This window comes from Zootoca vivipara, chromosome 5 (genome assembly GCF_965207765.1).
Source record: "Zootoca vivipara chromosome 5, rZooViv2.hap1.1, whole genome shotgun sequence".
Lineage (NCBI taxonomy): Eukaryota > Metazoa > Chordata > Lepidosauria > Squamata > Lacertidae > Zootoca > Zootoca vivipara.
Window position 1 is genome coordinate 38509944 of NC_142588.1, and position 20000 is coordinate 38529943.

Below are 20000 nucleotides of genomic sequence, written 5' to 3' on the forward strand. Positions count from 1 at the left end.
CCCCCTCTCTCCTCCCCATGTGTACACTCTGCACCATCCTGGAATGCTGAGAAGAACTCCCAAACAGATTTAGGGGGTGAGGGGAGAAGGTGAGGGAGGAAAAGTCCTGTTGCATAAGCAGGAATCATTCAACTCATGCAAGGATTTACTTAAGCACTACATTAAACAAAATCCTCAGATTTTTACAATAAGGGGCACAGACCATTCCTATATGCTCAGCCATGTTGATAGGGACAGATGACGCCTAAATCCACAGTTGGCTCCCAGTGCATGCAAGTGGGCTTGAGTAACTTGCAAGCCATGACCCCATTGGGTGGTAGTGCGGAGAGTGACTGTTTGATGAGTGAACATAAGATACCCATGGCCTTTTGGTCTTAGTGAGAGTTAGCATTCTGCAACGCATGCGCACCTGAGAGACCACCAAAAGAAGGGAAGAGGAGTTCATTGAGTTTTATAGTCATCCCATCTGTTTCATTATGGCAGTGGTAGGTTGCTGAATCCGGCCTGTGGGCTGGATCCTTATCTCTCCTACAGACCTTGGGTTAAATTTGACAGGTGGGCAGAGTTGCCTACTTTTCAGTCACTTGGCACCACTATGATGGTAGGCATCCTGTTTTTGCTCAAGAAGATGATCAACTATCTATACCCCAGCAATCGGCTGATAGTTGGGTGTTGCAAAGCCCTGAGCACATGGCTAACCCTCTTTGGTCAAACCTCATTTTTACATACCCCACATTTGATGTCAAATGTGGAGGTTAGGTGGGTGTGGCTTGACCAAAATAGCCTTGTGGACCAAATGAGGAACCGTGCCAGGACTGCTTGGGCTTGAGGGCTAGAGGTTTCCCGCTCTTCCATTGTGGCATTAACAATGGATTATGCCCAGATTTTGTAGCCCTCATGGTAAATAAATAATTTCTTAAAAGCCTCTGTGGGTACAAAGGCGGACTTGTACCTCCCTCCACTAAAAGACAGGGCAGCATACCTACACATGGTGCTGGTTTTAACCCTTGTGAGTATGTTGAAATGTTACTCAAGCTATTCTAAATCCCAGTGGGACTATGGTGATTCTGCCTAGTATTTCATGCTTACATTTTGATGAAATTAATGAGGTGCTCTGAGATACCATGTTTGGAAATACGTTTTCCTGTTGAACAACAACAACAACAAAACTTCTCCTGATGCAAAATTTGGAAATAAGGTCATGTGCTGCAATTAATGTGCTTCAAGTTTATTTATTTATTTAAAACACATGTAATGGAAAGGTATAACAGTGCCAGAGAGCATATTTTCAATTTTTTTAATCACTAATTTATACATAATCCTTTTGACATAAAAAAAGTGCAGGAAGCTTACTAGACTGAAAAGATGAATGTGTATCAGGGTCATACTCCTTTACTAATATATCCTACTGACAATGTCATCTGGAAGAGATGTAATCAATTAACATGTACAAATGAACTACATTTATCTTAAACAGACATTCCTTTGCTAGTTTATAATGACTGTGGAAAATACTAAAGCCTGATAACATAGAACTTGCAAAACATGTTGCTCCCAACTAACAGGTTTGTGACATAACTGAAATGTATACTAACTACCCAGATACAGTTTTGTATGCACATGAATTATTGTTGGAAAGCTTAGGTGCACATTCTGAGGTGGTATGGTGGAGAAGACTCTACAATGCCAGTCAATGTGCACTGAATTGGATGTAAGACTTCTAAGGTTGTAAACCCTAAGGGGGAGGGAATCCGAAAGGTGGTTCTACCTCCTCATACTACACCCAGTTAGACTCCTTGTTTATTTAGCATGACTATATTATGCACAGAGAAGTGGTTCATAACTCAGAGCACATATTTTAGATGGTTTTTTAAAATTATTTCTGTAAACCACTTAGAAGTTTTCTTACAATCAAGTGGTATATAATTTTTGTTAAGTAAAATAAAAATAAAGGTGTATGAGCTCCACCATCTTTCTACGCTCCAACAGAGAATTAAGGAAGTTTTAGCCCCTGAAGTCAGGGCATTTAAGCATGCCAAATCTTCTGATGGATTGTCGCCATGAGCAAAGAGTACCAAGAAGAGCGTTCCCCCCCCCCCAAGAGAAAATCTGAGGTTGAGGGAACTGAATAGGTTGAGGCCAATGGCAGTTGTTATTATCTGGTCACAGTGCATCCTAACTTCCTAAGAGTTCTCTTCTTGGCTCTCTTAAAGGTAAAGGTAAAGGTATCCCTGACCATTAGGTCCAGTTGCAAACGACTCTGGGGTTGCGGCACTCATCTTGGTCTATAGGCAGAGGGAGCCGGCGTTTGTCCGCAGGCAGCTTCCGGGTCATGTGGCCAGCATGACTAAGCCGCTTCTGGCAAACCAGATCAGCGCACAGAAACACCGTTTACCTTCCCGCTGTAGCGGTACCTATTTATCTACTTGCACTTTGACGTGCTTTCGAACTGCTAGCTGGGCAGGAGCTGGGATTGAACAATGGCAGCTCACCCCCGTTGCGGGGATTCGAACCGCCGAACTTCTGATCGGCAAGCCCTAGGCTCTGTGGGCTAGACCACAGCGCTACCTGCGTCCCTCTTGGCTATCTTAGTGAGACAATAATTAATGCTGACTATAGCGGCGATAACTTTGGCAAGGTTTATAGCAGGGATATCAGAACCAGTTGAGTCTCAGTAGAGCTGAGGTGAGTGGCTACTTTGGAAGTCCTTTAATAACACTCATTTGATTCAACTGGTCTTTCCCCCAATCAGTTGTAGTCCTGTACGCTAGATGGAGGCTGGAATATCATGTTGGAGTCTGTTTTTATTTTTGTGACTCTGTTTTTATTCTTGTGGTTTTCATTTTCTGTATAAGTAATATTGATTTTGTTTTGCTTTAGTTAATACTGATTTCTTGTACTTGTTGTTTTTATTAAAGTAAGCTGCTTTGGATGGGCTTTGACTGGAAAAGCGCCATATAGATATTTTTAAAGCTATGGTCTTCCAGATGCTGTTGAACTACAAACCCCATCATACCCGACCAGCTGTTCTGAGTGGGGCTGATAACATCTAGAGGCCCACAAGTTTCACCAAGAATAGCCTAGTTATTATGCTATATTAAGGAATTTTATATAGATGAAATGGCAATTAAAATAGAGGATATGTGCAGGTGTGGTAAACACTTTAGTAGACATGTTCCATGGTGGTTATCATGCAACTCTGTAGTTTATGGATTTCTTTGAGTGTCTGGTAACTAAAACATCTGAAGAGCTACTTGTGTTATTAGCTTCCCAGAGCCTAGCTGGTTTTATATTGGGAGTCTATTCTGAAAATGTCTATTTGCAAGTAGTCCTGCTCAGCTCTGTCAGGATACCAATAAGTGTTTATGTCGTGGGGTTCTCTCTTTTTTTATATAAAAACAGCAGTTATTTATAATCCTGATACATTAGCTAATGTAAAAGGACAGTTCCACCGACTTCAGTGCATGCACTAACGAGAACCTGGCCTCAGTCTTCAGAACTCAATAGATAAATGGAATTTATTGAATGGTTCTCTCCACATAAACTTTCATAGTTTTACAGTGTTTAAAAGTCACATTCTCATAAAGATCAATTTATTCTTTGGTCCCTTTCACCAGAAGTCATAGGAAATGTTAAAGAACGACATTTAAGTGAATCAAAGTTACTAAAACTGCTGTGGCTGCAATTAATTTACTGGAAGCATAAAAATAAAGACTTGCAAGACTACACATTTCAAATGCTTTTTAAGGGGCACGGAAGCCTATATGGCTACAGAAAGTAAGAGGAAGGGTAAGGTCACAGCCTGTCTGACCTGGAAACTTCAGTCTGATTTGTATTGCCCCCAAATTGATGGGGACAATGAGATAATCATTGGAAATTACACTCACCATTGAAAACTGAGCCAAACCTCACTGTATTTCACAATATGAAAATTATGTGGCCCCATAAGAGGGAGGGGCAGAATCCCCAGGGCATCTGTTTTCCATCAGTGTCCCACCATGCTTGCAGTCTGGCTTGGCACTCTAACATTTAACCTTCTCAGCATGAGGTGGAACAAAGGGCAACAAGGCTGCAGAATAATGAAACAAGGGTGCAGTGTGGTGGAGAAAACTGCTTTTGAAAAGTACAGAAGTTGAGACATTTAAATGATGTGTGTGCGCGCATACACCAATATAAAAGTACCAGATTTTAAACACAAGGGAAAACAACAACACAATCCACCCCGCCCAGCCCCCCTGCACCAGGCCCTGTTAGTCACATATAGTAAGATTGCTGTTCTGTTTCTCAGCAGGCTGAGAGGAAGGTCTATTACCATCTATCCATGCCTTTTTGCCTGCTGCTTTCAACTATTGTAAAGATACAATTACCTTGGGAGATTGTGGCAGTTCAGTTGATTAGCACGGTGAATTAAAAGAATGAGTCACAAATGACATGTCCAGCTCTTCTCTACTAGTCCTTGGAATTCCCAGTGTACCTCACCCTTGTTGTAAGAAGGTCAAAAATTAGAGAGACATAACAGTTTTCAAGCAGCTAGCACTTAGGAGCAGAATTAACAATCATTCTGTATGTAATTGCCAGTTAGTAAATTGCCTTCTAGACTGTAAAATGCAATATAAACTGGTGGGCACCTAAAATTAAATTAATGAGATATTTGCTGCATTTAAAAGTGAAGTGCAAATTAATAATTGAGTGCAGTACTTGTTTTAATATTTGTCAAGTAGTGTATCACTTGCTTGTTTAATGACAATTAAAATTGTTCTTACCTGAAAATAAAATTCTTGGCGTATTTAAATTAAGCAGCTTTCTGCAGGTTAGATTCATCATTTTACTTACTAGCAGTCATTGAAGGTTCTTAAATTAAATATCTGAGATTACTTTTTAATTAGATTATAAGCATTGCAATGTTATTTGATTACGGCAAATTGTGATTTGTATGCTTCTAAATGGAATTATGTTGCAGTTAGTATTTTTTTTTAAAGCACACATTTGAAACTATGAGGAATCATTATGTATGTTGTCTTTAAGAAAACAGTAGTATGTGTACACTAATTTGGGTGTAAGCATGTCACTGTTTTGCTGGAGTGCATTTTACATAATAGTTTCCTAGTGGGCAAAAGAAAACCATGCCAAGCCGTATCTCTTTCAGCTAAGTGTTTTGCAGCCCATTTCTTCCCTCCTCCTCAGTTTGGTTAACTTTTGTTCAAGCAAAAAGAGTACAGGGATTCAAGTATCACTTTCAGTACACAAAGCCCAATTGCAACAACAAGAGTAAACATATCCAACACCAAAGCAGACAAAATCTGAATGTTGAATGTTGAACCATTTCTAGGCCTTTGACACATTCACTAGTTGTCAGAATAACAATTATTCCTGCACAAAAAAACCTATTCAGCTTCAGACTTATGAAATGATTACACAACAAGTAATCACTCCTCTTAATAGAATACTGTACTTGTGTGTAAAAAAAAAAGCACAATACTCCTACGCTTTCTCAATATTGCGGGGAGGGGAATATCTTGTATTAGTAACTGTAGTTTTGTTCCGGGTGTTCAGGGTTAACCATCTGTATATTTATCCATTTTAGCTAGTACACATTGTTTTTAACCACTTCACCCTATGAAAAGACCTCACAAGCTTCGAGCACTTAAGGATCTTCCGTGTAAATTCCAGTGTGGCTTTGTCAATGGGACTGCTACACTGTGTTCAGAGTCAATAGCTCCCTTCCATCACAGCCAACACAAACTAGCTGTCTCATAGGTCACTGCTCTTTAAACAAATTACTTGTATCCACAGAGCAAATGATTGTTAATTGCCTCCCACAAATCATACTATTTTTACTATGCTAAACTAAATGCTAATGCCTTAGTTAAATTCAAACCACCTGATAATTTCTTGTACGTATTGAATTATAGTTATTAACCACAGAACTTTGTCATCATGAAAAATTATTAATAAAAGACAGATAATGAATGCTTAACATTGGTTGGTTAGCACTTAAAAAGAACACTTACTGCTGTTTTGGCATTCCTAGCAATTCTAATGGTCTTTTGCTTGCTTTTTAATTCTTTCATTATCCACAAGGCATCTTTCTCTTTTTATAGTATTGGTTATTTATTGATCAGGCCAATAAACCTGGACCAATACAGTTGCCAGGAGGTCCTTAAGGAGTGGGACAGATATTCTTATCTTTTTATCAGGATGGTTCTTTCTAAAATGTTCCTCAAAACTGATTGGCTAATTTGTGTCACCTCACCCCCCAGACAAAACTTTTACAGCTGATACTTTAATTTTATTATGTTTTAATTTTAAAACAAACAGATATTATGCTTATCTAGCAAAAATGTATTTTATAAAAACTGAGATGGGAAGATTCTGTTTAGATACTGAGATTCTGTTTAGCTTTGTCTTTTCATTTCCAGTATGATAAGCATTTCAATTAGGCTGGCAATAATGGAGATATATTTTTTTTATTTGGTATCCTATCACACTGACAATATCTTAAGATTGCACAAAACAGCTCATTTTAAACTGCTGCAGTTCCAATAAGTATAACGTGGTCATTGTTGTCCCCTTTCTTTTCTGTCTCAAAGGAGACCAGAAGAATGAGACATACCATTTGTGCTATTGCACAAGTAGACTATTTGTTCTAATCAGTGACACCCATTTACTAGAATTGCTTAAAATGAACTATACCTCATACAGAAATCGCACATTTAGAGTGTTCCATTCATCATCTGAAAATTGAGGGCCAGTAAACTTTTCTGTTCCTCCAGCGGGATCATAGACATGCATCAAAATGTTAAAAAATGATTGGTGAGAGAGAACTGTCACCCATTTATCAAAGAAAAGGAACATTATTTGCTAATTTCCCAACCAAGGCAGTGACAGGGTGCTTCGTCTTTAGACCCATGGTGACCAACATGGCCTTTTTGTTATTAGTACAAGTCAAGCGCTTTTTGGCTGTTGCTAACAAGACACATTTGTCTATCATCAGAGAGTGCTTTATTTCCTCCACCCCCCTCCCAAGTAGCTGTGACCAAAGTCTGATCTCTGCATCACAACTGGCTCCACTTCTCCAGGTTGTGGCAGCACTGGGTAAAGGAGGAACTTATAAATCACAGAGTTTCTGCATGAAGGTGAAGTTATTGACTCTGGGGTACCAAAACTGACAAAATAGAATGGCAAGGAAATACTCATTTATCTCGCCCTCCCCTGCCCCCAAAGGACAAAAGGGTCATTTCCTTTTACTCAGTAATTGATAAAAATTTGATCACATGCATAAAACACTTTGTTTTCACTGATACTTTTTCTCCCAGTTCTTCTTTCCTCTCCACTGTGCCTAGGAAAACATCGTTACACAAATGAAAGACACACTGAACCAAACATTTTTTTTTTTTAAAAAAGAGCATTTTTGTTGAATAGGCATTTCATCTGTTCCTTCAAAAACCAAGGTTTCGGCTATTGAAAACTTTTACACATCTTCATAACTATGTGGTACCAGGTGTCTCCAAAAATTGGTATTGCACAAAACTTAGCCCAAGTCCCACCTTAGGCTCCTTCTACATAAGCCTCAGTTCTGCCAGGCAACTCTGCTACACACACACACACACACACACACACACACACACACACACACACACGGTTCCAAACATTTAGAAATAAGGGCAAACTTGACATGATGTTAAATGCAGCTTTGCACTCAACATACAGACTTTTAAAATGCAAATTGCATCCATGAAGGAAGAGAGGCTGATAATCAACAGGACCAGCGCAGGCACTGAAGGGAAATGTACCCCATTCCTACTCACTGCATTCCCAAGGAAAATGCCTCCTCTGAAGCTGGTATTTGGTTTGTGGGAAAACACCAGAGGGGCATTTCCTACTAATCCAAACCACGCCCACCCTCTGACGTCACTGGTGATATCAGCAGGACATGGTTTAGTCCTGCACTGACCATGTGCAGGGCCGTCTTAAGCATATCCGGAGCAGTGGTGCAAAGATCCCTCCGGTGTGTGTGTGTGTGTGTGTGTGTGTGTGTGTGTGTGTGTCCCCGGTTTCCCAGAGTTGTTGACCTTTTAAAGGGGGGGGGGTGCCAAAGTTGCTGACCTTTTTAAGGAAATGTTCCCCAGAGTTGTTGACCTAAACTTGGGAATTCCACAAGATTTCACTACAGTGGTACCTCTGGTTAAGAACTTAATTCGTTCTGGAGGTCCGTTCTTAACCTGAAGCACCACTTTAGCTAATGGGGCCTCCTGTGCCGCCGGAGCACAATTTCTGTTCTCATCCTGAAGCAAAGTTCTTAACCTGAGGTACTATTTCTGGGTTAGCGGAGTCTGTAACCTGAAGCATTTGTAACCTGAAGTGTTTGTAACCTGAAGCATTTGTAACCTGAGGTACCACTGTACAGGGAAGCAGAGGCGAGAGCTGTGGGTGGGGGGAACCTACCCCTTCCTTTACTGGATAGAGAGAATGTGGGACAGAGGAAAGCAGGAAGGAGAGTGCATTTAACCCAGTGTTTCTCAACCAGTGTGCCTCCAGATGTTTTGGGACTACAACTCCCATCATTCCTGACCACTGGTCTTGCTAGCTAGGGATGATGGGAGTTTTAGTCCCAAAACATCTGGAGGCACACTGGTTGAGAAACACTGCATTTAACCCACCAACGGAGAGGAGAGGAGGGTGGTGGTTGGGAAGCTGAGCCGGGGCAGAAATAGCATCGCTCCTCCCGCCCACGCAGGCTTCCCTGATTCCCTTGAAGTGAATGAGTGAGTGGGTAGATGCAGCAGGACAGCACCAGATGGTCCTCACCCATGACCACACATGCAGTGTACGGGGTGTGCGTGTGCAGCCCGCTGCATTTTGTAACGCTACTTAAAGGGAGAAATAAAAGTGCACTTTGGCACAGCTAAAGACGGGTCTGTGGGGGGGGGGAGCCAAACGCCTTGGGCAGACCCCATGAAATACTTTTCTCAGTCAGAGTTCAGCTTGCTCTCCAGAAAAGAGCATGAATTGAGTTGCAGGGGCAGCAGCCAAAGCAGCTCTTTCTGCTCCTGTGTGAGGAGAAGGAGAGTCTTTGCAAACGCTTTGGAGTTCCCTTCTGCCCGCCGGGAAGCCAGCGCACCGAAAAGGGAGAGGCAGGTCCTCGCTTGCTGGTGGAAAGCTTTGACAGGGAGCTGCTGGGCGAGGCTCTAGGTTCCCCGTCAAAACCGTTCCCACGCGCCTCTTCGGGGCTCCCCTCTCACGCTCCTGCCATGCACAGGAGGCTTGGGAGGCAAGCTGCACACCCAGGCATGCGGGGAAAGGGGAGGCTGCCGGCAAAGTCACACAGCTCCCCCACTCACTGGGGCGCCCCTGAGAGGGCAGCGCTGTGGTGCCACGCGCCACTAAGCTCTATGGGGAAGACGCCTCTGACCACATGCCCTCTTTCCAGCAGTGAACAGGATCTCAGTCAAGGCAGCAGGATTTAATCCCTATGCAATAGATGATGAGTTGAGGATTAAAGTGCTTCTCAAAAACACAGTTTGAAGCAGCTGCTACACTTCTGCTGCAAGTCAGTGGGTGGCAGCAACAGTGGAGCGAGAGCCCCCCCCTCCCCCCCCGGTCATCACCACCACCACCACCCACCCTTCAAATCAGGTGCTTCAAGCAGTACTTTTGAGAAGTGTTTTAAAGCAGCCTCCATGCTCCCATTTCAGCTAAAATGGGGTTGTGTGAACTGCCTTATAGCACTCTTTGAAGCATCCACTTCCCCATGTCCATTAAATGAGAGAAAGGAAGTAAACTGCCTTAATGGACCAGCTTAGAGAGCAAAAACTGCCTTTCATCTTATTTTTCCAACTTCTCAATGATGTATGCAGCCCCAATTGCATAGGTGTCAGGGACTAGCAGAATGCACCGAGGAAAGTGGGGCTAGAGTCTTACTCCAGAGAGGCAGGCAGTGAGTGGCCTGGGGGAGGCGAGATTCAGAGGTAGGGGAGGTTTCAGAGCTGGGGGAAGAGGCAGGTCAGGCCAGTGAAGGCCACTGTCTCCCAAAACAGGGAGAGAATTGAAGCGGGAAGAGCAGAAGCAACTTCCATGTTGGTGTAGTCTCCGGCTACATGCATGCCGCCTGTTTGGGGCAGGGATATAAAACTGGTGGAGTGGTCCCCAGTTGCTGTGACTGCTCCATAGAGCACAGACTTGGGAATAGCTGCCTAGATGCTAGATTGGTGTGCATAGGTCTCCAGAGCTGTAGAAGCAGCATAAGGGTTATTTTTGGTGGCAGAGTTAACTCTTTATTAACTCTGCCGTGTGCGTTCCTTGGCTGGGAAGTGCCTTCGACAATAGGATTTAGAGTTGTGGTGTTGACCCCATTACCCAGGTTAGACTACCAAACTAAAGAGCCTCCATTGGATCATTTCCTAGACCATGGGTGGGGAACCTCAAGGCCAGGAGCTGAAATGCCTTTGGGAGTAGCCCTTGGGTGTCTCTCCAGATCATGCCACACCTCTCACTGTGCCTTTTCTACCCTCTTCATGAGTATTCTTGCCAGGCTGGAATGTGTTTTATAACTTTGATAATGCCTTTTTCTTGCCTGAATGGAGAGATGTGTTTGTTGAAACCTCTGGATTGTGCATGTCTTGCCCGTGGCCTTTGTACAAAGGCAAGAGCCACATTGGTTGCTCTGCTCACTTCCTGCCACTGGTCACACTTTTACGCAGCCCCTGGAAGACTGCCTGTGAGGGGATGTGACCCTTGGGCTTACAAGGGCTCTCCACCCTTGTCCTAGTCTGCAATGCTTTTTTCCCTAAGTGAAAGATAAATTTCCTATTCCTTCCTGTAATGAGATTAAACTATTTGATGCTGAGACTCTGGCCTGAGTCCAAGCACATGTAGCAGTGCTCTGTATTTTGAGGTATCTACCATTCACATTGTTGAAACACGTTTAGAAAGGAGAATTTGAATTTGGTATCCTCACCTCCAAACAGCACTGGTTATTATCCAACTGGAGCCCCATGCATGGTTCCAACAATAAGAACAGTGTGTTTTGCTCTAGGTCCTAAACATCACAATAAAGTATTGGGAAGTGTGCATTCAGCACCTGTTTGCTCCCATGATTCTCAGTTCAGCACAGGATGTACAAGTAGAAACCTGCTTCCATACATGTGTTGCCATTGTTACATCAGGGCATTTTGTACCATTTTCATGGTACTCCCTCGGCTGAGGGCAGAATGGGACTCAAAATATCTCAAGGACTACAGCTGCAGCCAGCAGAGGAATAAATCTTTCATGCTGCATCCACTCAAGGGTCAGCTGGAATCCAGTCTTTAAAAGGTGGTGCAAATCTCTCTATTTTACTATAGTGCCCACGGGGAGGAGTAAGCACCAAATACGACAACAAATATGAAGAGGGACAAGCACAACTATGGTTTGCATTATTAAAATATATCTCAATTAGTGAAGCATCTTGGGGTATTTAATACTTAAAATAGAATACACTTCTATTTCTAAAATAGAAAACACTTTGACACAGTATTCATCTTTCTGTACCCTATTGGGAAAATACTTCTATCATATTTGTAAAATGATAAATAATGTTGGTAAATATTCTGCCACATTAGTGAGGTGTATTCTCAAAATGCCATGCTCCTTTATATTAACCTAAATATCAAATGCTAGTAGTTTTATGCCACAAAAAATATGTACATATGGTTTTAGTTACTATTTGGATACTACTTCTATCTTAGAATTATCAAACTGTTGTAGCATCATTAGCAATGCATCTTCCCTAGGTAATAGTCTTAGTGTTGTCATCCACTAAGAATTCAGAATTCTGTGGTCTGTTCAAACACTCATTTGGTTCTGAAGTTCAAACTGTTTCTTTACTAGAGACATCTGGGTAAATTGTTGCTTTTTAAAGTTAATATACTTGGTGGAACATTCATGGAAAGCCTGGAAATGCAGCAATATTATATAGTGAAAAAATATTATATACTGAAAAATGAAAACATGTGCCCAATTCTTCTAGGGGGTAGTGCATTGGGAGCAGACTTCCTTACTCTTACCCCTAACTGCATGAGGAACCATTAGTAGAAATAAGTGCCGTGTATGTGTGTTGTTTATCCATGACCCAGCTACTGCAGCTCTGTTAGAAAATTTGCATTAACACCATTCATCTGTTTGGGAACTACACCTTGCCATTGTAACCTACTCCGTCAACCCCCCAAGATGATCAAGGCAAAATGATATGCATGTTGAGTACATGCACTAAGTATGTAATCCTAAACACTTTTACTAGTAAGCCCTGTTGAACTTGTGGAGACTTCCTTCCAGGGCTTTTTTTTTCCAGCCGGAACTCACCAGAACTTAGTTCCAGCACCTCTCAGGTGGGCACCATTGCCATTATAAGAGAACAAGGAAAGCGTGCATGGCGAGTTCAGGCACCTATTTTTCTAGAAAAATAGCACTGTGTTCCTTCTGAGTCAACATGCATAGGATTGTATGGAACACTTTGTAGGTGACAGTCTGGGAGGAAAGGGGCATATTGCTTGCTTGCTTGCTTGCTTGGACAAAGGTGGAGGCAGGCTCGGGCTCCATCTGCCTGCCTGCCTGCATCTTTGAGGAAGCCCCACCCCACCCTTCTGGTTTGTGTGAGTCGGAATGGTATGAAGGCCTGCTCAGCTGTAGGGCTGGGCAATATATATCAGCTGCTGCTTCCTCCCCCTAAGGTGAGACATTGCGATACATCAGTATATCACAATATTTAGCTGCTGATATATCATGATGTTGAAAACCAGGTATCGCCCAGCTCTAGTTATATAACAACAATATGGAGAGGGAGGGAACATATTTGCTGAATTACTATGAATGTAATTTTTATGAGGTTCATTAGTTTATTTTGCTGTAAAAGCCAGTCAGATTTAAAAGGATTAAAATCACTTCAAAAAGAAGCTGACTTGTGTCAAACTGCACATGACATTAGTCTCATTTTTCTGTCCTTAAGTGCAAAGGTTTGGGTTTTTGTGTTGTTTTTTAACAAAAAGCGAGCACAGAAGTCCTGATCTGGATCAGCACCTTAAGACCTCTTGATGTAGAACTGATCCAGACTGGGCCATGTATGCCTCCAATTTGCATCACCCCAAAAGGCCCCATTCATTTTATTCATGCCCCATTCAAATAGCCTTCATGCTATCTGTCAACAACGCCCTGCACTTAGAAACAGAGCTATGTGACTAATGCCACTTTTAGTTTGGCCATCAGGCTCAGGCTTTAGCAGGCCTCCATGGAAATGAAGTCCCCATAGTTGAAGAAAATCAGCAGTAAATACCTCTTCATGTGAGGCCCCTTGTTCGCATGAGAACAAGGAATCTCTTGTTCTCTGGATTGTTTCACAACCGACTCCGTTTATCTCGGGAGATCACAGTGTAATGTAGGGAAACTGGCTATAGCTATGTTAAGCCTAAACTATTAGATACTGCATGAATTAAAACCCTAACCCTGGACCTCGGCTTGTTTTCGGAAGGCAATATGAAGCCAGTGCAAATGCTGGAGTGTAATACGCTTCTGAAATCTCACCCCCGTTAGGAGGGATGCTGAATTCTGTACAAGTTAAAACTCATGAAGAGGCATTAAGAGCAGTCTCAAAACAATGCAAGAAAGCACAATAGGTCCAAATTGTTCAAAAGGGTTTGCAGCCTTTATGCCAGGCAGTGCTGGTGAAAAACTTTCCTCATTACTGTGACAACCTGGGATTCCTGGCATTGAGGGAAAGCCGAAGGCTGTGAGTTCAAGCAGCTGAGACAGAAGTTGGAAATAAGGTTGGGATAATTAGCATTAAAGTTAGCTTTCTAAAACTAAATGAAATTGCTCCAAATGAAAAAAGAAGTAGCATGACTGAGCTTTGCATACTTCAGCCTTTAACTCTACAGTACAATATTGACAGTCAGTGATAAGTTGACTGTACCAGGTTGACTTCCCAGATTACCAGGTCACAAACCATCTGGACAACCTCAGCCACAAACCTCTCAAACCTAGTGTTAAAATTGTAACTTTGGGTGCAGAGGTTTAGGGCCACTTCACACACCATATTTTTCAAAGTCCACAGAAAATATTTTACAAGTATCCATAAAAGTTGGGAAAACATGCATTTATGAATGCCTGCATTATGCAGGTGAACATGCCATGGGTCAAAATCAGCTGTGGTTCGGTTGTGTGTGTGCATTGGCTACCATATAGTCTGAAGCAGTCCTTGGACTTAGCTATATTGACATCACTACTATGGACACCATCTTGGATCAGTCCAGGGCTACTTCACACATTTCTAGGTGTGCCCCTTTGTTTTAAGTAGGTCCATAAAATGGAATGCAATTGCCACTTATACTAATCAATGAACTGTTATTGGCTAAAGAGTGTAAACTTGGTGGCATTCATGAGTTTTTCTCTGCATTATGAATAATGTTGGCCTGCTCCTGAGAGCCAAAATTTGTTGAATGTCTTTGTAACAGGCCAGAGGATAGCTTAAAATGAATTATTTATATGATCGATAAAAAGATAATTCAAGCAGTAAGGCTATTGGGCTCAAAGAAATTTGGGCAACTGACTTGAAAAAACACATAGAACATGATAAATTGGAAGCACTCTGTGTGTTCCATGTTGAAGGTAGTGCTTAATTGGTATTGTACTTTTGTCAAGTTGAGGCAAATTTTAAAAAGTCTATCAGTAAATGTTGGTACAGGTGTAATTCTGTGAGAACCTATATACATATGTGGTGGGAGTGTAGGGTGACCCAAACTTTAAAGCTATGGGTCTTCCAAGAGATAAAAGAGATACTGGCTATGGTTTCCCACATTATACTCTGCAAAGATGCTGGCTTCCTTGTTTATATTCCCTGATGCTCTGCAGCAGGTGGCTTATAAAGCTTTGATTTGTTGTGGCTGCTGTTAGAATTTTCTCCCCACTGGTGCTAGTCCCTCTCAATTCATGTTGGGCCATTCATTACATTTGTTAAATCGTGAGGGTAATGCCTCCAGACCACTGAACTTGCAAGCCTTGCTTTGGATATACTTAATACCACAATGGTAAAGGAGCTAATTTGGGCATGGTAGTGAATAGAAGGACTTTGTTCCAGGTGTCCTGTTCGTTTATTCTGCTCAGTTGGACTACATGCTACCAGAGAGTGCTTGGCTTGGTTTTATTTTGCATTTTATTTACTTTTGATGTGATTGTTTTGTTTGAAAAGGTAAATTAATAAGTTCATTTTTAAAATATGAAATAATATTGGCTTTGGAATAGATACCAAGTTGTTTAGATTTCCTGCTTGCTTCCATTGTTTTTATAATCACTAGGATAACCAGGTGACAATAAGGTCCTATTGTAGGAAAATCTCCATTGCCAGTCATAAGTTTGAGCTCCTTGTAATAAATAAACATTATGTTCCTTGTTTCTTGTTCTGTTGTTGGCTTTGTGTCACCTGGTTATCCTAGTGATTATAAAAACAATAGAAGCAAGCAGGAAATCTAAACAACAGAACAAGAAACATGATGTTTATTTATTACAAGGAGCTCAAACTTATGACTGGCAATGGAGATTTTCCTACAATAGGACCTTATTGTAATGAGTAGAGACTTAAAACAAGAAGCTATAGATATAAGTCCCTACTCTTAAATCACACTTTGTGTACTTGGGCAAGTCATTTCCTGTCAACCAACACATTTTACAGGGCAAGTCCCAAGATCCTTGGAGAGCTTATGAATGTGGAGGTGAAAAAATACAGAAATCCTGCCCTCACACCTGAAAATCTGAGATCTATTGCTAGTAATGCAATAGAAGCACCAAAAGAGACTTTGTGAGGAGACCAATCTACTATGTCTCGACAAGTTACCATAATACTCAAGAGTTCTGACGTAAGAGATTGGCCTGCCAGCTGTTGTGAACTGGCTGTACTAAGGTCCTCACCTTCAACTTGGTCTCCTTCAAAAGGTATAATGCCAGTGTTGATCTCACTCCCAGATGATCAAGCAACTGCTGAGTTTCCCCCCCCCCCAAGCCTGCAAACACCCAGTGCACCCGCAGACATATTCATTCTTGAGAAAGATTCCTTTTTGAAGTATTATAAGTGTTTTTGTTTTATTTTGTTTGCCCTAAAGAAAGTGCTGGCTGAAACATGCTAGGTTTTTTATATCCTTCATTAAAGTTTCCCATATATTTGAGCACCATTTTGAGATTTTGATTCTTTTCCTTCTCATCTATCACTCTTGATATTTTCTTGGAGAGCTGATAAACTAGGGTTCATTGGCTAGCTTCAGGATGTACCCCATGGACATGGTCTCCAGCATCCAGGCACCTGTTGTGGACATTTGTCATCTGTTGCAAATTGCTGAAAGCATCCCACTATCTGGCTTGGGTGGCAATCTGGACTGGTATCATGCTTGATACTTCTTACTTCCCTGTAATAGGGTTCTGTCCTTCCAGAGGTTGATACAGAAGTTCCCTTTCCTGTATATTTGGCTGCACTCCAGCTAAACTTGAATGTCCTCAACCCACGTTTGGAGAAATAAATGAAGTATGTTTGCCTGGCTTTCTGACATAAGCTATGAAACCACATGGAAACTAATGCTGTATCATTCTGATGAATAGCATCCATGGAGGACTCTGCCATCAAGGCCATATAGAGGGAAAACAACCTTAGTTGAAAAAAACCTGCCTAAGCCACCGTGTTTACTTTGGGCTTGTGGAAAAAATGAATTGATCTCTTTGGGAAATAAGATATCGAGTGGATCTGAAGTTGCAGTGTTATCTCTTGAGAGAATTCCAGAGTGTGAACGGCTTTGGTCAGTTCTGGAAAGTACCTGAAGGGAAGTCTCTGTTCCTGTGTTGGATTTTGTCTCTTCTAAGTGGCCATCCTTTTTTCCTGTGAGTGAATCTTTATGAAGCTAGGGTGACCAACCCAATTCTCTTCAGATGTTGTGAACTGCAGCTTCCCTCACCCCTAATCATTGGGCCATGCTGGCTTGAGCTGATAGGAATTGTAATATACAACGTCTGAAGGGCACCATGCTGTCTATCCATGCTCTGAGGAATTTGCCATGTGTGAAATGTCAGTAGGAATGTGGTGTGCCTCATCATCATCTCCTCTGTGTGTTTGGGGTTACTTGTATAAAAAGGATGCTTCACTAGGGTGTTTTGGGAGGATTGTTCTTTCATCCCTTTTTCCATCCAAAGGCCAATCCCTGAATTCTTTGGGGTACTGGAGAAAGAACAAGAATTTCAGCTTGAGAAGTGGATTTACAGTGTCCATTTGTCTTGTGGGACTACAGAAAGTGAAGAGTGGTGTTTCTGGCAGGCAATTTCCTTTGCCTGCTCTCCTTTCTCTAGGAACTTCAATTTTGCATGTTGCCCACATAAGCCTGAGGACAATGAGGAATAATACTTGGGGGCCCTTGGAATGGCCAATTATTTAGCGGTCTCCTGGTCCTGATCCAAAGCCATGAAGTTCAGCCTGGGCTGATCATGAGACTGAAAAATGGCACCCATTATATCTGCAGGCACTATCATTGTGCCTGACATGGTTTTCCCAATCCTCTTGAGTACTTCTTTAGACAGGTGGGCTGTAAATAAATCAGAATTTGCAATGCATGGTGTCATCTACTGGTCTCTACCTGGCAGCCAGTTTCCTTGCTTCCTGAGAGGTAGGGGAAGTAAGAAATGCTTGCAGCTCATATAATCTATTCTCTCCACTGCCATGCAAATATGTGTTGGGGGCGGGGGCAGAGACAGCTTAAAGTATTTGCCCAGAGATGTGTACTGCCTGAAGTGCCCTAGCCTGGAAAAACAGGCTGTTGGCTTAGTTTCTCACTCAGCATGGTTCAGTTACAGCAATGGCCTCTCCTTGTAGTGAACACAAGGAACAAATTGCTGCTCTTGTAGCAGTTCTCCAATTCCTAAGCCTGAAAGGGTTGGTGAAGGTGGATTGAGAGAGGATTTGCCTGTAAATATACTACTCAATACAGGCAATATCGAAGATATGGCAGGTTCATCTACACACCACTACAATAAAGTGATGATCACAATAAAGTCGGTCATCTTTTTTGGGGGGGCACCCCAGTGCATATAAAAGTTATGCTTACACTATACTGTAGTCTATTAAGTGCAAAGTACCATTATGTTTTAGAAAACAATGTACATTCCCTAGTTAAAAAAATACTTTATTGCTAAAACAAAATGCTAACCATCACCTGAGCCTTGAGTGAGTCATAACCTTTTTGCTGATGGATCTCGCGTTGATGGCTGCTGACCGATCAGGGTGGTAGTTGCTGAAGGTTGGCGTGGCTGTGGCAATTTCTTAAAATAAGACAACAGTGAAGTTTGCCCCGTCAATTGGTTCTTCCTTTCATGAAAGTGCAGGAGGGGGGAAATCTGGCTCCACTAGCCAGCTCGACTCCTGTGGCCAGAAGAGGGGCGGTGGTGGGCTTCCTTCCCCTGGAAGCAGCTGGGCTGTTTAGCAATAATTCCATGGAAGAATCCACAGGTTCTGCTGCCTGCCAACAGACAGGGCAAATCTGAAAAAAACAAAAACAAACCAGTAGTTCGTCCCCTTGCAGGAGTCAAATAGCAACTCTGGCTTCTGATAAGGAGGCAGCATTTTCCTGGAAGTGAGGACTGTCCTCTGGATAACATAACCAATCAAGTGACCAGTGGTTTTTCCAAGCAACCAATAAGGAAAACAAATACTGCAATTCAGTACTGAGTTAGGCGTGCTCAAGCCTGGTTTTAGAGGGCTAAAGTATGTTTAACTGTGTTAGATTCTGGCTATAATAGTTCTAGTTTCTTAGTAGGAAAAGAGAGGCCTATAGTATATAGGTTGTCCTTAGTAGTCCAGGGATATTAGTCCTGCTTCAACAAGCAAGAGAGCCTTCTGATGAATGATGTGTTCAACCCCTCCATGCCTTTGTGTTTCCTATGCATCCCACAAAGCTTGGTTCACCCGGCCGAGTTCTGTGATTGAAATTCATTGCCAAATTTATTGAGAAATTAATGAGAAAAGCTGCAAAGTATTGACTTTGAGAGGAAAACACAACTCATCTTGAATGAGGAGGAAAATGCAGCAATAATTTAGCCACTATTGATTTTGCCCTGTCCATGTATTGATCTTCATTTTACAATATTAATTTGCACCTGCAATCGGCTGCAAAGGGAACAGATTTCATTTCTTTGCTGTGTTAATGTGCAAAGCATTAGGTGCTCTTAAGAAGTGGTGGTACTAGGGAGTCACATCAAAAGGGTCTGCCTTTTTATTATTTGTGCTTGTTACTGCAATAGACCAAAAATTAATTTTTTGTCTGACAAAAAACTAAAGTGAAAGCCCTTCTCAAATGTGTACCTCCTCTCAACCCTGTGGGCTGCTTTTCATCTGTGTGAGGAACAATCAGCAACCTGAAATTCCAACCACTTCTCATCATCATGCCCATATCAGTTCAAAGTTCATGAAATTTCTATGAGCATTGATCTCTACCCATTGATTTTTTTTTTGCAGCAGATCTTTGAAATTTTAATTTCCCAGGCATCTGAATTTCTTATAGATGAAATGCACTTGGTAGAGACAGTTGATGATAAAGTGGTGAACTTAGCATCATTTTAAAACCAAAAAAACCCAGGCATTTGCAGACTTTGTATAATGTTTTTGAGGTGAGATGATGAAGGTGTTCTGATAGGGGTGAAGTATTCAGCAGGGAGTTAAATATCAATTTTGCCTTCTGTGACCACACATTTTTTAATGCAACTTTGTATACAGTCATTTTTGAAAGGAAAGCTATCTGGAGAAACAGCAGGACTAAGAGACATTCTTCACTGCACAATCATTTGCTCACAGCAGTCTTTATCACCTGGTCAAGTTCACCTAGTTACTTATCAGTAGGACATTTAATAACCTCAAGGTGATATAATTGCTATTGGCATCTCCCCCCCTTGGATTCAGCTGGTTAATGTGTAAACTACTTGTCAGCAAATAGCACTTTGTCACTGAA

The 20000-nt window shown here is 41.8% G+C and overlaps 1 protein-coding gene and 1 long non-coding RNA gene across 13 annotated transcripts in view; one reads left to right on the top strand and one right to left on the bottom strand.

Moving 5' to 3' along the window:
* EBF3 (EBF transcription factor 3) overlaps window positions 1-20000 on the top strand; it is a 168358-nt gene that overhangs the window by 120655 nt on the left and 27703 nt on the right. The gene's annotated exons all lie outside the window — the stretch shown is intronic.
* The window catches only part of LOC118096428 (uncharacterized), a 77761-nt gene continuing 75924 nt past the window's right edge, over window positions 18164-20000 (bottom strand). Inside the window, exon 5 of the long non-coding RNA XR_015950203.1 lies at window positions 18164-18536. This is a non-coding gene — a long non-coding RNA (uncharacterized LOC118096428). The remainder of the gene's footprint in view (window positions 18537-20000) is intronic.